Genomic DNA, 13,670 nt, shown 5'->3' with positions numbered 1-13,670 from the left:
CTCTTGGAGCGATAACTCAACTTTCAGGAATCCCCTTCCTAACACGGGACAGCTAAGCTGTTTCCCCGTCTTCACAAAACCCAGGTTTAACACCGCACTTACTCTTCTTTCTTCAATGACTACTCGGAGACAGCGCACCTCTCTGCCTCCTTCCACTCAGCAGCCCTGAGCAGACTGCCTGCTCTCCTTTTAAACCCCCACACCTGGGTCTAATTCCCTCATAACGCCCAGGTGCGGATGATAATTAATAATAAAACAATTAAACTAAACAATAAGCAAATCAATTAGCAAATTAAATAAAACAATAAAGCAATACAAATCAAACAATTAACCAAAAGGTGCATTCTCACATGTTTTTTTTTCATGCAGGGAGGTTTTAACCCCCTCCCTGTCGTCTCTCACAACCCGCTATATTACATTTCCCCCCCCCTTGTCTTTCCAAGACACAGGCCACGAGACGGCCACCTCCTCCCCTAAAACACAACCACCCACCCTCGAGTCCATAAATGTCAATTTTCGCCCTCTTCCACGGGCAAACTCGAGGGTGGATCGGTCCACATCCCGGCTCAGCCAGGTAGGGACCGTGCACCGGCGACGAGGGACCCCACCGGTTTGTCAGGGGCGACCGGCACGACAACCGGGGCACTGGAGGCTGCAGTAGCGGGCAGAGGTCTGCAGCTGGGACCCAGTGCAGCGACGTCCGGTCAGCAAGGGGCAGCGAAGTAGTGACCAGGGGGAGCGTACGCGACGTCTGGGAGCAGCGTAGCGACGTCTTAGTGTCCGGGAGGAGCGGAGCAGGGGACCAGGTGTAGAACTGTGCCCGATCCTGCCGACTCCTGGGCTCCAGGTCAAGTGAAGGGAGGTCCAGGCTAACCGACAAGGTGTCCAGGAGCAAGGGGTGAGGGACTGGACGCAGCGACGCCGGACTGGACCGTAGGGGTGGTGGTCGGGGCTGTGGTGGAGGTACGCTTGTCACCTCCTCCCTAGGCTCTGGAAGCGGCAGCTCCTCCCCTCTGGGCTCTGGCAGCGGCAGCTCCTCCCCTCTGGGCTCTGGCAGCGGCAGCTCCTCCCCTCTGGGCTCTGGCAGCGGCAGCTCCTCCCCTCTGGGCTCTGGCAGCGGCAGCTCCTCCCCTCTGGGCTCTGGCAGCGGCAGCTCCTCCCCTCTGGGCTCTGGCAGCGGCAGCTCCTCCCCTCTGGGCTCCGGCAGCGGCGGCTCCTCCCCTCTGGGCTCCGGAAGCGGCGGCTCCTCCCTTTCTGGCTCGGGAGACTGCGGAACTGCGCTAGCCTGCTCCCACTTTTGGAGTAACAGCTCCAATTCGGTTGGCTCCCTTCTCTTCACTGGGGCCAACCCCATCTCTCTCTCCCATCTCCCAAGTTGCTCTCTCTGAGCAACAGCATTCCTGGTTATCTGCTCGATCATCTCCAGCAAATCCATCTTCTCTGGGTCTTAGGGGCGCCCACACTCTCTGACACCAAATGTAAACGACTGACCCTCGCTCGGGTTCATTGCCCCTTTAAAAATACGACCCAGAACACAGAAGTGGATTTTTCTTGCGCGTTTGCGCTATTTTTTTAATAAACACAAACAAAACAAAACACACAAAATACAAAGCAAAACAAACACCTAGCTCCTCTTGGAGCGCTAACTCAACTTTCAGGAATCCCCTTCCTAACACAGGACAGCTAAGCTGTTTCCCCGTCTTCACAAAACCCAGGTTTAACACCGCACTTACTCTTCTTTCTTCAATGACTACTCGGAGACAGCACACCTCTCTGCCTCCTTCCACTCAGCAGCCCTGAGCAGACTGCCTGCTCTCCTTTTAAACCCCCACACCTGGGTCTAATTCCCTCATAACGCCCAGGCTCGGATGATAATTAATAATAAAACAATTAAACTAAACAATAAGCAAATCAATTAGCAAATTAAATAAAACAATAAAGCAATACAAATCAAACAATTAACCAAAAGGTGCATTCTCACATGTTTTTTTTTCTTGCAGGGAGGTTTTAACCCCCTCCCTGCCATCTCTCACAACCCGCTATATTACACTAGGCAAGTTCACAAAAGTAAGATCATTGGGCTTGACGCTATTGTATAAAACCCTTAGGGTCATACGGAAGACTGGACTTGTATTATTTTGTGTGTAAAAGCACTGTTTTCACATCCACATGTCTGAGGTTGTTAAGTAATTTGAAATATGCAGATGGAAGAATGATCATAAACCATTTTATTTTAAACCTCAACTGCACACTGGTGACTTTGACATTCCCTGTGTAAGCTATTTTATTATTATTTATTTCTTAGCAGACGCCCTTATCCGGACGACTTACAGTCTTAGACTTACATTTCAAGAATCACAGTACAAGTATCAGTACAATTAAGAGCAAGATAAAATACAATGACTTCAGTTCTAGGATATGAATGTACAAACTAATACGCAGAAACATTATATTTGTTCTGACAGATAACATTGTTAATTCTGTCTACATTACTTCCCTATGTTCATATTAAATGTAGTTCACATTCCTTTGCTTTGTCTTTTACAAGTATTGTATCTGTATTGAAAGGTTGGCAGTTGGACTCAGAACACTCCAATTGCTAAAGTATCCAAAATCCATCCCAATTATTTGTTTCTACTCAGTGTAGAGTACCAGCATCATTTTCATAATTTAAAAAAGGACATTACCTGATGATTTACATTTTTTTTTTCAGACAGATTTAGACTAAAGAGACTCCCATGTACCGTAGGATTTTGGTTTCCAATGGACCTAATTTAAATGAACTAAAGAATGACAATTATTCTAATCCACCACTGTTTAGAAGACTAGGAATTGTTAATTTAGTTTTTTTTTTACAAATAGATAATACAATTCTGTTTAGGTTATTAGAGCTTTGTTTGTTCTGTTTTACTTCATAGTCTCATCTGCCAGTTAATTTGGTAGCAATCCATGCAAATCCTAAAATATCATGTAACATTTTGCAATATGTGTGTGTCCAGAAATACTAAAAGCTTTTAATTTTGTTTTAGACAATTACAAGGCCTGTGTCTTTTGTTAATGTGATTATTTAAAATTTGTCTAGCAAATATGAAATTGAAATGACGTGTATATTTAAATATAATCTCATATTTAAAGACAGTGGATTATGTCATTGCTATTCACACCAACTAAAACACGGTTTTGAAAATTGGCCATTGTGTAAAACAATTACAAAGCAAAACTACAAAAAGAATAACACTACAGGATGTGTCAACTGGAACTCTGACGAGGTATTTAGTTTTCTCCTGTCTGTATCAGTCTTCTAACGCTTTATTAGCAGGAAACCTCAAAGGGCACATCACTTGCTTCAAAATGTGAAAACACAGCCTTTTTTTGGACATAAAGCATTTTTCTTTCCAGCAATTCCACATCCTGCAATGTGTCTGACACCCCTTTTATGCTCTATGAAGGAGGCGTGCATCTATCAAGACCTTTCTGATGTGGGTTGATTGTAAGGCACATCACTCTTTGCATTCATGTCAACCTTCCTTTCATCAGGGTTTGGCATTTTGCTGACATCTAAAGACAGCATTGTTAGCATGCTGGTTCTTATACTGTTTAAACAATACCATTAAAAGATACACTAAAATTATTTCAGCTGTTTGAATCTGCAGCTCACTACAAACATTATTATAAAAAAACTGAAATGATGATTGCTATGTAGATTTATATTCTCCAGATTAATAATATAAGATATGTATTTTATTTTATTTAGGCCACTATCAAATATCTTTGGCCATTATCTATGATTGAATTATTGCATTCCATAGAGATGATTTGCCCTTTTTTTTTTCCAATTACAGATATCCGGGAATCAGCAACATATGCACTCCCTGAACAAAGTAATTTGGTAATCAAGTCATTTCAAGAGGTTACATGGTAGGGGTCTGCCCAAGTAGGCATATAATGAGTGTTCATAATGAGTATGATCATTTTTTCTTCAAGTACGAGCAATACAGGAGTTATGTTGTTATTGCTCATATATATATATATACTGTATATTATAATGAAGTCAGAAGGGTACAGTACCTTATCTTCTCTTCAAAATACCAACCAAGAAACCAGGATGTAATGAAAACACCGTAGCATGCATGCATGCATGGATTTATTTATTAAACAAAACAAACAAACTCAAAACACAAACACACTCTGGCATATGCTCGCTCGCTCGCTCGCTCGCTCGCCTGTCTCTCTCTTACTTCCTCCTCTCTTTAACAGGTTCTCCCTGTCACATTTAAAGGGGCTCTAATTACCCCAATTAGCCCAACTGAAAAAAGACTTAAACAATAAACAATCAATTAAACAATTATCAAAACAATAAAACACCTAAGAGTCATTCACCAAGATGGACTCCTTATAGACAGGAACCTTTACCAAGATGGAGTGTATTTCCCTAACGCCAGGGTCCTAATGCCTCCAAATTATGGTCCGGGACATACACTTCATCACTATATATATATATAAAGTTTAAGGCCTTTCTCTTTCCCTCCCCCTTTCCCACAACATGGCCTCTTCTAGAAGAAATCAGGTTAGTCTGTTGAGAAGAGATTTCAGCAACCATGTTGCCTGCAAGGCATCTGACACTTAAATAATCTTTCAAAAAATCCCATACCTCATACAACCAAGAAGGGATTAGTTCCTTACTCCAGTCACTAACATACATTTCATCAAGTATCTCTAGAGTCAGCTGGCATACGGCTACCAAGGTCTAAGTGGCATTGCACTCATTCATTCACTTGATGTCCCAAGAGATGATCAATTGCATCAAGAGACACATAAAGTCTTTGCTAATCTCCTCTAACTGCTGCTGACCTATCTCTGCCATCACAGCCCCAGTCTGTAATAAATGAAGTGCATTTTAACATGATAAATGAAGTAATTACTTGATGTATCAAATAGCTAATTGCACACTGAGACTTGGAGAGTTCTAGTATAAGCCTCTGTGAGGCAAGAAGACTAAGAGGAAGGGAATGTCTAGGGAGCTACAGTAGTTGTAGAATGACGGGATTAGAATGTAGTTAATCTCAATGTATTTTTAACTTCGGAACCTCATAAACAAACATTAGCAGGTATTACAAGCTGTAATCCATATTAGTTTCAAAGTAAAGTCACTGATTTTTTTTTTTTTGTTAAAACAGCATGGTTTATAGTTTGCACTATTAGCATATGTCTTATATTAAAGTTTCCATTATGGTTTATAGATTGCACTATTAGCATACGTCTTAAATTAAAGTTTCAAGGAGGAGCCACCAACCCAAAGCTGAAGCAGGCTGAAATAAGATTGAAATGATGTGATGGTTTAGCAATGTGAGAAAAACTCATTTTATTTTATAACCTGAGCTGGATTCAAATCCATATTAATAAGTGGACAAATAAATACAACCAATTTCATTTTGCTTGCTATATCCGAAGAATCCGACCCTTCCTCACCAACTATGCTACCCAGCTCCTGGTCCAGGCCCTGGTACTCTCCCGCCTAGACTACTGCAACTCCCTCCTGGCTGGCCTCCCTGCGTCCGCCACCCGTCCGCTCCAGCTCATCCAGAACTCTGCTGCCCGCCTAGTGTTCTCTCTGCCTCGCTTCGCCCACGCTACTCCACTACTCCGCTCGCTCCACTGGCTCCCGATCACCGCTCGCATCCAGTTCAAGACTCTTGTACTAGCCTACAGATGCCTTGACCAGTCTGCACCCAGCTACCTCCAGACCCTCATCTCTCCCTACACCCCCACTCGACCTCTCCGCTCCGCCTGCACTAGAAGACTAGCTCTACCACCGCTATGCTCCCCTGCCTCCAAAGCCCGCTCCTTCTCCACCCTTGCTCCGCAGTGGTGGAATGACCTTCCTACAGATGTCAGGACTGCCCAGTCCCTGACCACATTCCGGCGCCTCCTTAAGACTCACCTCTTCAAAGAGCACCTGTAGAACTCCTCTGTTTGTATCCTGGGACACTATCACCCTTCATGTAAATGTGCTTTATTTTGCTCTTATCAGCCCCTATTTTACTGCATTTAATCCTGTACTTCAGAATACTATAATCTGCCAAGTTTTTAACCTGTAGTACTTTGTATTTAATCACATCCTGATGTAACTATCACTATTTAATCATATCCTGATGTAACTATCACTTACCTGCTGTATTATTGAATTGTGGTTTGTCAAACTTGTACTTTACTTGAACAAAAGTTATTGTATTTCTTGCTCTTATTGTATTACTTGTATTGTAACGCTTGAAATGTTTTTGCCTACGATTGTAAGTCGCCCTGGATAAGGGCGTCTGCTAAGAAATAAATAATAATAATAATAATATTCTTGATGATGTTATATAATATCATACCATGTATAAGATTCTGTCAGGCTGTAATTAAGCGACAGGAGATACTGTACTCTCGTCTACCTGCAGCCTGTCAGTGTTTGAGGAGACCAAGCAATGCCAGTGAAAACCTTTTTATAAGATGCTTGATTATCAGCTCAAAATATAGTCACTGAATACCTAGGGGAGGCATACTTATAAAATTGCAAGTCTTTCCTTAATTCAGTCAGAGAAATGTCAAGTAGGCTGGTGGGAAATGCTGATGATGAGACACATCAGAGTTGTACATACAGAGAGGCTCAGAAGCTCCCCCACATAGGCAGTTCCCTGAATGATGGACAACACGTTCACTGTTGTGAGCAGCAAGTAGATATGGTGTGCATGGATGTTAGGCTGTGGAAGTGCTTGATCAGCAGCTGAGCATTTCAATGAGAAATGCCAAGACTGACCGAAACCTACTGTGTGATTTTTGACTCTCGGTTTCACTTGGTTTTTAAGTGACATCCTGTGCAACTTCAGTGAAAGAGGCTGGTGCTTGTTTTTTCCTTTGTCTACATTTGTTTCGATCCTCAAGACACATTGTTCAATACAGACACTGACAATGAATTATTAAAAAAAGCAGCAAACTGAATTTGTTCGGACTGTTACTGCTTTGTACATGCTTGGGTGTATTTCTTTGAGGAAACTGATAGACTGAGCAGAGTAACAGGAACAATAATGAATGTGTTCACTGCACAACTAACAATGACTATCACTAGCGACTTAGGAAGGGTTTATGGTGAATGAACACCAACTGCTCTAAAGATTATTATTTTACTACAGCTGCCTTAGTAGTGGAATAGTGGGGCAATACCCTACATTTACCATCAAATTTGGTCCAATGTGGATTCAGACAGTTTTCTCACTCCATGTTTATCTTTATAGTCCACCTATAATTTGATTAATTTAATCAAATTATACAGCAAATTAACTGCAAACACATTAATACGGATCTCGAGAAGGTATTACATTTGTTCTTACTGGGAAGCAATATTTGATTAGTTTGAGAAACTGAGGCACGTACACAGTACCAACACAAATCATGGAAATAGGAAATGATTTACAGAGAAACTGGGGGTGGGGATTGTATTGCCAATTGTTCCTCACTCAGACCCCCTACTTACTAAATATCATATAATATAATTGTGTACAAAATATAAGATAATTGTCTCCTCTTTTTTGTGCCGCTTTGCAGCTTATTTGAAAGTCAACATTTTCTTTTGATAGGTATTATTAAAATCATACTGCATTCCGGCCGCAACTCACAATCCTCAGGAGTGTAATTATTTGTCTAATATTAAGCACTATCTGTATAGCAACCTGTCCCGCTGTCAGTGTTTCCTGTGTCTACAGAGACAGCAGCTCAGTCACACAGGACAGGCTAGCAAGGACAATTGTATGCCATTTAAAGCGTCTGGTAGTGACATTTTAAATGACAGACCATACAACCAATCCAACTGTAATATTAAGAACCCTTCTCTCTGGTAGCCTATCCCAGTGTGAAAGGAGGCATAGCCACATGTGTGTTCATATTAATCTCCACACATCCGCAAGATTAAAAAAAAAAAGAAATCCTGACTGTACACCGACCTTGTCATCACACCTTGTTGGACTATGTTGGCCAACTTGACAACAAAAAGAAATGAAAAACGACAATGACATTTTATCTCCTACAACTTTGACGGTGAATACTTACTATACTGGATAACATTAACAATAACATAGCTGTGATGCCACTGTCAGAAAGTACTACAGCAAGTGTAGATTGCATGTGCTGGATGAGTCGGTTGCGTCCTCTCCTATCACTTGAAAGGTGTTGATCAGCTGAACAAAGCCACTTTAAAATGACATACTCCACTCTGGATTTTTTGTATACAATGTATACAAACTATGCTCTCAAATAACCTTTGTAACTGCAGTATTAACAGAGTGTACTGTTGGTGGTAGCCAGACTCCTCAGTTGTTTTCCATCCAGTAGGAGCAGCACTACTGACTGTGCATAATCTTGGACTGCTCTAGCATTCCACCAAGATAAATGCTATTTTTCAGTCTGCTCTACATTTCTTTAGTATTCAGACAAAATTAAATGCCAAGAAAACAGCAGAAGCAGTCCTGAAACAGAAATGCTGTCCCTTTGAATCCCCAAGCTATTTCTTACTGATTTATCCACATGTTAGCTGTGCATTTATCTTTTAAAGGACAGCTTTCAAATCATTAAAAATCTATTCACAAAGTTGTCTTCAAGTTGGTTTTTCCACCTTTGATCTTCTGTACGCAATATTCCTGGCACCCAGCTGCTGTTGGAATGAAACACCGATAAGACATTGAGTGTGACACACAAAGGACGAAGGAGAATTAGCCGATAGAAGGCAAGCAGGAGGCAATCAAAGCTTGCCTCCTTTGATAATATCTGCTTGTCTTTCTGGTGTGCCTGTGACTTTCTATAATCAGTAACGCCACAGTCTGATCAATACGCTTTGCCTGCATTATACTCAGGCATACAACCTCTGTTGAGATCCAGCAGACCTTGTCAGATTATTTAAATGTATATATTTTTTTGCACACCAGCCCTTATTGAACAAACATATATTTTTAATATATATTAGAAAAGTATGATCCTTATACTTTTCATATATAGAAATCGGCCCTTTTTTAATATATTTAAAATATATCGGATATATTTTAAACATATTTTAGTCTGTAATCCATATATTTATTATATACAGACTAATGAAAATATATGGTGCCACATATATTTTCAAATATAAAATAAATATATGGATTACAGACTAAAATATATTTAAATATATCCCATATATTTTAAATATATAAAAAAGGGGCCGATTTCTATATATGAAAAATATAAGGCTCATACTTTTCTACCATATATTAAAAATATATGTTTTTTTCCATAAGGGAGTTTTTATTAAAGACAAATGTTCTAGAAGTAAAGTCATTCTGCCTCAACAAACTTTGAACTTTACATTCAAGCTGTGTGACATATGCAGCACATCTGTAAATGCCAGTCAATAGCCATTGAAGTGTTCATACAGAAACCTACTCAAATCTCTGGCAAATCTCAAGTACAGTACGGCAGCTAGATGTTGAATTGCTGAACTTTTGCCCACAAAACTAATGAAAACAGGGAAGATTATATATATATATATATATATATATATATATATATATATATATATATATATATATATATATATATATGTCTTTGATGTGCCTGTCAAGTTTATCCTGCATGCAAGGCTATCATGTAAAGAAAACAATTACAAATTGATATCAAAATATTCCAAAAACCACTCAAACAGTAATAAATATTGCAAATAAACTAATAACCTTATGAAGATTATAAACTGTATATGTACTTATTTTACTAATTTAAAATCCTGTTTACAGTTTGGCACACCTTCTAAAAGCAGGTGAAACTAGTCATGAAGGAAATTAGAACAGTTTTTGCTACATTAATGAACAAGGCTCAGTCTCTTATATGAACTGTTGTTAACCAAAATCCAATGATTAGTGCACTCCTCATGAAATAAAAGCAAACACATTTGCTAAACTACTCCATTGCATTTTTCCATAATAGTGGTATTAAATGGATCATGCCTGAAAAGTGCTTCAGTTCTCATTCCTCTCAGAGGTCAGAGTGCAGTTCTTTGGTGGCTCGTTGAGTGATTATAGTCTCTGAACAACTGTACTACTGCATATCAGGGGACTTTATGATTTTTACAGGATAGTCGTGCAGCATTTACATCCCTTTTCTATACACATTTTGAGTTAATGTATCTACACTGAAAAATTGACCTTTTTTTAAAGAAAGGATTGAATTGAAGGGCAATATTGTAAGCATGACAAACAGTATCTTGAATGGACCTATTTTGTGTATAAAAGCAGCATTCTCACAACAATAAAGATGATAGATGCAAGTGAGAGAACATTTAAATAGAAAACCAGATAGGTAAATATAACACTAGGAAACAATAGGGCCAATACTAAAAACGAAGAGCTGTTTACACTGTAGATGAAACTGACATGCAAAGTATTGCAAATGCGCCTGTATGCTCAGATCAGCAAGGCCCCTTTGCGAGTTTAGGGCTTTTGAATTAAAGTGTGACTACAGTACTTGTCAAGCCAAGTGTTGATGACGGGCTTGTAGCACAATACAAGAAGCAAAACAAAACACCAGTTCTATGTCTAGTACAGTAAGAGCAACATTTCTGATAACAACATGTAAGATAGATCACTACTATAGAACATCATACAGTATAGGTAGGGCCCTTCGTTTATGGTTTATACCTATTTTTTGTGGAAAATTCCCAGGTTTTACAAAAACTATTATTCTGATTTTACTGATTTTCACCAGAATTTCCGACCACTGAAGTGCATAAAAATAGATTATATTAATAAAATACAATACATTAGATATATGTGTTTATGTTAATAATAAATTAGGCTACGTGTATATGCGAAGCTGTCTGTTAAAGTAAGGCGAATTCCTTGTGTAGATGGCAATGCCTTCTCCAGACAACGGCGGCATCATCCATTTAAATTCTGAAAAATCCACCACACCGAATTTCCAAATTTGACCCATGTTGCTTCTCGCATCCTCAGTGTCTCGCCTGGCTACATCCAAGACTGCAGGAGAACAAGCCTCGGAAAAGACACTTTAAAAAACTGCTGTGAGTCTACTCTACGCAGGACTTTTAGAATTTACACTGAATCCCCTTATATCAAGCGTCTGGCAAGGCTGGTAAATGTATTTAAATATATCATTGTAATGGATGTAGATTTTGTTAACTAATTTGGCCCAATTATTTATTGAAAATGTTTACAGTCGAAATGGTTTGAAGTCACCAGCAGTAAACTGTTTATTAAAAAGAAAAGTTCAATTTTTATTAGGGGATTTGAGACAATATTTTCATAAACTCAGAGGTGCCATACAGTGTTTTGAGTTCAGTTGCAGTTCTACCACAGTACACTCTGTTTATTACTACAGCATTAAACTGCTTTTACTTTCAATACTTTTCTCTGTATGTAGTTTTTTTTTTGCTGTCCATCCGTCCGCCAAAATGAACCCCGATATTTACCCAGAAAAATGTGGAGTATATTTTTTGCACCGATTTTCAGCCCTTTTTTTTTGTTGTTGTATAAATAATGATAAATTTCCGGGAAATTTAAAGAAAAATAAAAACTGAAAACAAAGAGCCTTAAGTATAGGATAGATCATATAGGATATCAATGGGAACTTCTATTGTGACACTATATTGGTGTGTCATTTCCAACAGAATATGTGAATATTTTCAAATCATATTTTTTATTGAGAAAATCTGAAAGAAAAAACATCAGGGGGGTCACTTTAAATGTACATGTTGAGGCTAAGATTGGACAAATATTTAGATAGATCCTTTAAAAGTTCTAGGAAAACCACTGCACATCTTCTCAGACCAAAAAAACAACACGCTGTAGTAAACAAACATTAACAACTCATTTCCATTGCAAATGAGGATAAATGCAAACAGCAGCACCTTTAAATGTTTAGTCAATGTTTCTGAATTAAAGCATAAACAGAAGGTACAGTAAATTAATACTCAAATTTGCACTGTGGTTAAGAAGCACATCATTTTAATTTCATATCAGAAGCTTAATCCTGAAAATGTGTAGTGCAGTTTATAAACACTTGATTACCATGATCATAACCTTAGCCAACAACATTATGAATTTGCATTAAGCACAAACAATGCCAATCAAGGGTGTATACGGTTATACAGGGTAAATACAAAACAATGAGACCATTTCAAAGCCTTTCCCTCTCCTGTGCTTTCAGAGTTTGTGTCTGTGTTTTTCATACAGGTAAGAAAACTCTGAGATTCCATCCATCGAGAAGAGAAGTTTAACTGTAGATGTACATTGTAGATAAAAAAAAAAAATAACATGGAAAAAATGATCTGTCATTTAAAGATTTAAAATGTTTAAAAATGCAATAAAGGCAGCATTCACCAGTTTCTAATCACAAGAAAACCTTGATTAGACGGCATTACAATCATCTATGGCTATACTTCTTACCATCCTGACCCCGTCAACTACCAGGCAGTAATGCCCTCTGGACAGGGTTCTTTTGCTTGAGTAATTAATGTGTTTTGGCTACTGTGTGCTGATGTTGAAGGGGAAAAAATAGGTGTTGTGGCATTCTGCAGCAGTTATGTAATTCTGATTGTGGACAGTAATATTTTGTTGAACGATACCACAAAAGATTATAAAAACAAAAAAGAAAAATGCTGCATTGTGTTGATGTTATTTTGATGATTACCTCCTCAAAACGATTACTGGCCACATTAAAGTGATTGTAGGTTATAAAAAATCAATTTACTATATAGGTCTACACTACACAAGGTTAAAGAAATCTCTGTTTGCAGGCCTTGCTCTCAGATAGCCCTGGTGATTTCACCTGGGGAGGCAAATATCCTCCTCGCCTTAATGTTATTCTTTCCTGGTTGATTCTTTCAGTAATCAACCAGCTGCTTCACCTAATGACTGACATGCTTTACAGGTAGCCTGAAAATGTTATTTTACCTAGGCTAGTACCAGATATCATGTTTTAAAATGAAAATGCCTGTTTCAAAACCGCACGCTCGAGACCTATGAAGTGAATGGAAGTGAACACCAGATAAGTTATTGTTAGCTACAACCACTTTAAGCAGTCAGCACAAGAACAATAAAATATATAGGCTACAGGGACTGTGACCCATGGTATACCTTAGTTGCCAAATATGTGGCATTTCCACCTCTAAATTGAATTGGCTGAAACACGATACAACCATCAATTATATGTTCTACTGCATCACATTTATAGTTTATAGTTGTATTCACCTGAAGAAGAAGAAAACTCACAGAAGAGAATTATAGAAATATATTCTATGTTGCCATGGAAACAGAATGCCATAGGCATAGTCTGACTTTTACATTTGGGGGGGAGGTTGAAGCGTAAGGCAACATAATATATGGTTGGGACCTGGAGGTATGGGGACCCTGGGGAGAGGTGGTGAGGGTTAAAGCTACAGAGATTTTAAGTGATAAGTATCAGTATAAAAGGAGGGACTAGTACAGAACAGACTCATTTAATGGAGTTGCATTTGTCTCTTCCCTCAGTGAGCGTATACACATAACTAATCCATTTAGAATTTACAAGATTTTTCGGAGCACGAGTAGAAGATGTTATTTTCCTTGGAGCATGCCTGTGTGTGTGTGTGCCATGTTTCAGTTTAAGTATCC

The 13,670-nt window shown here is 38.9% G+C and overlaps 1 protein-coding gene across 4 annotated transcripts in view; it reads right to left on the bottom strand.

Annotated features, from left to right (window-relative positions):
* Positions 1-13,670, bottom strand: part of LOC117405596 (protocadherin-9) — a 228,732-nt gene that overhangs the window by 54,419 nt on the left and 160,643 nt on the right. The gene's annotated exons all lie outside the window — the stretch shown is intronic.

This window comes from Acipenser ruthenus, chromosome 9, assembly GCF_902713425.1.
Source record: "Acipenser ruthenus chromosome 9, fAciRut3.2 maternal haplotype, whole genome shotgun sequence".
NCBI classification, from domain to species: Eukaryota; Metazoa; Chordata; class Actinopteri; order Acipenseriformes; family Acipenseridae; genus Acipenser; species Acipenser ruthenus.
This window is presented reverse-complemented; position numbering and strand designations above follow the sequence as displayed.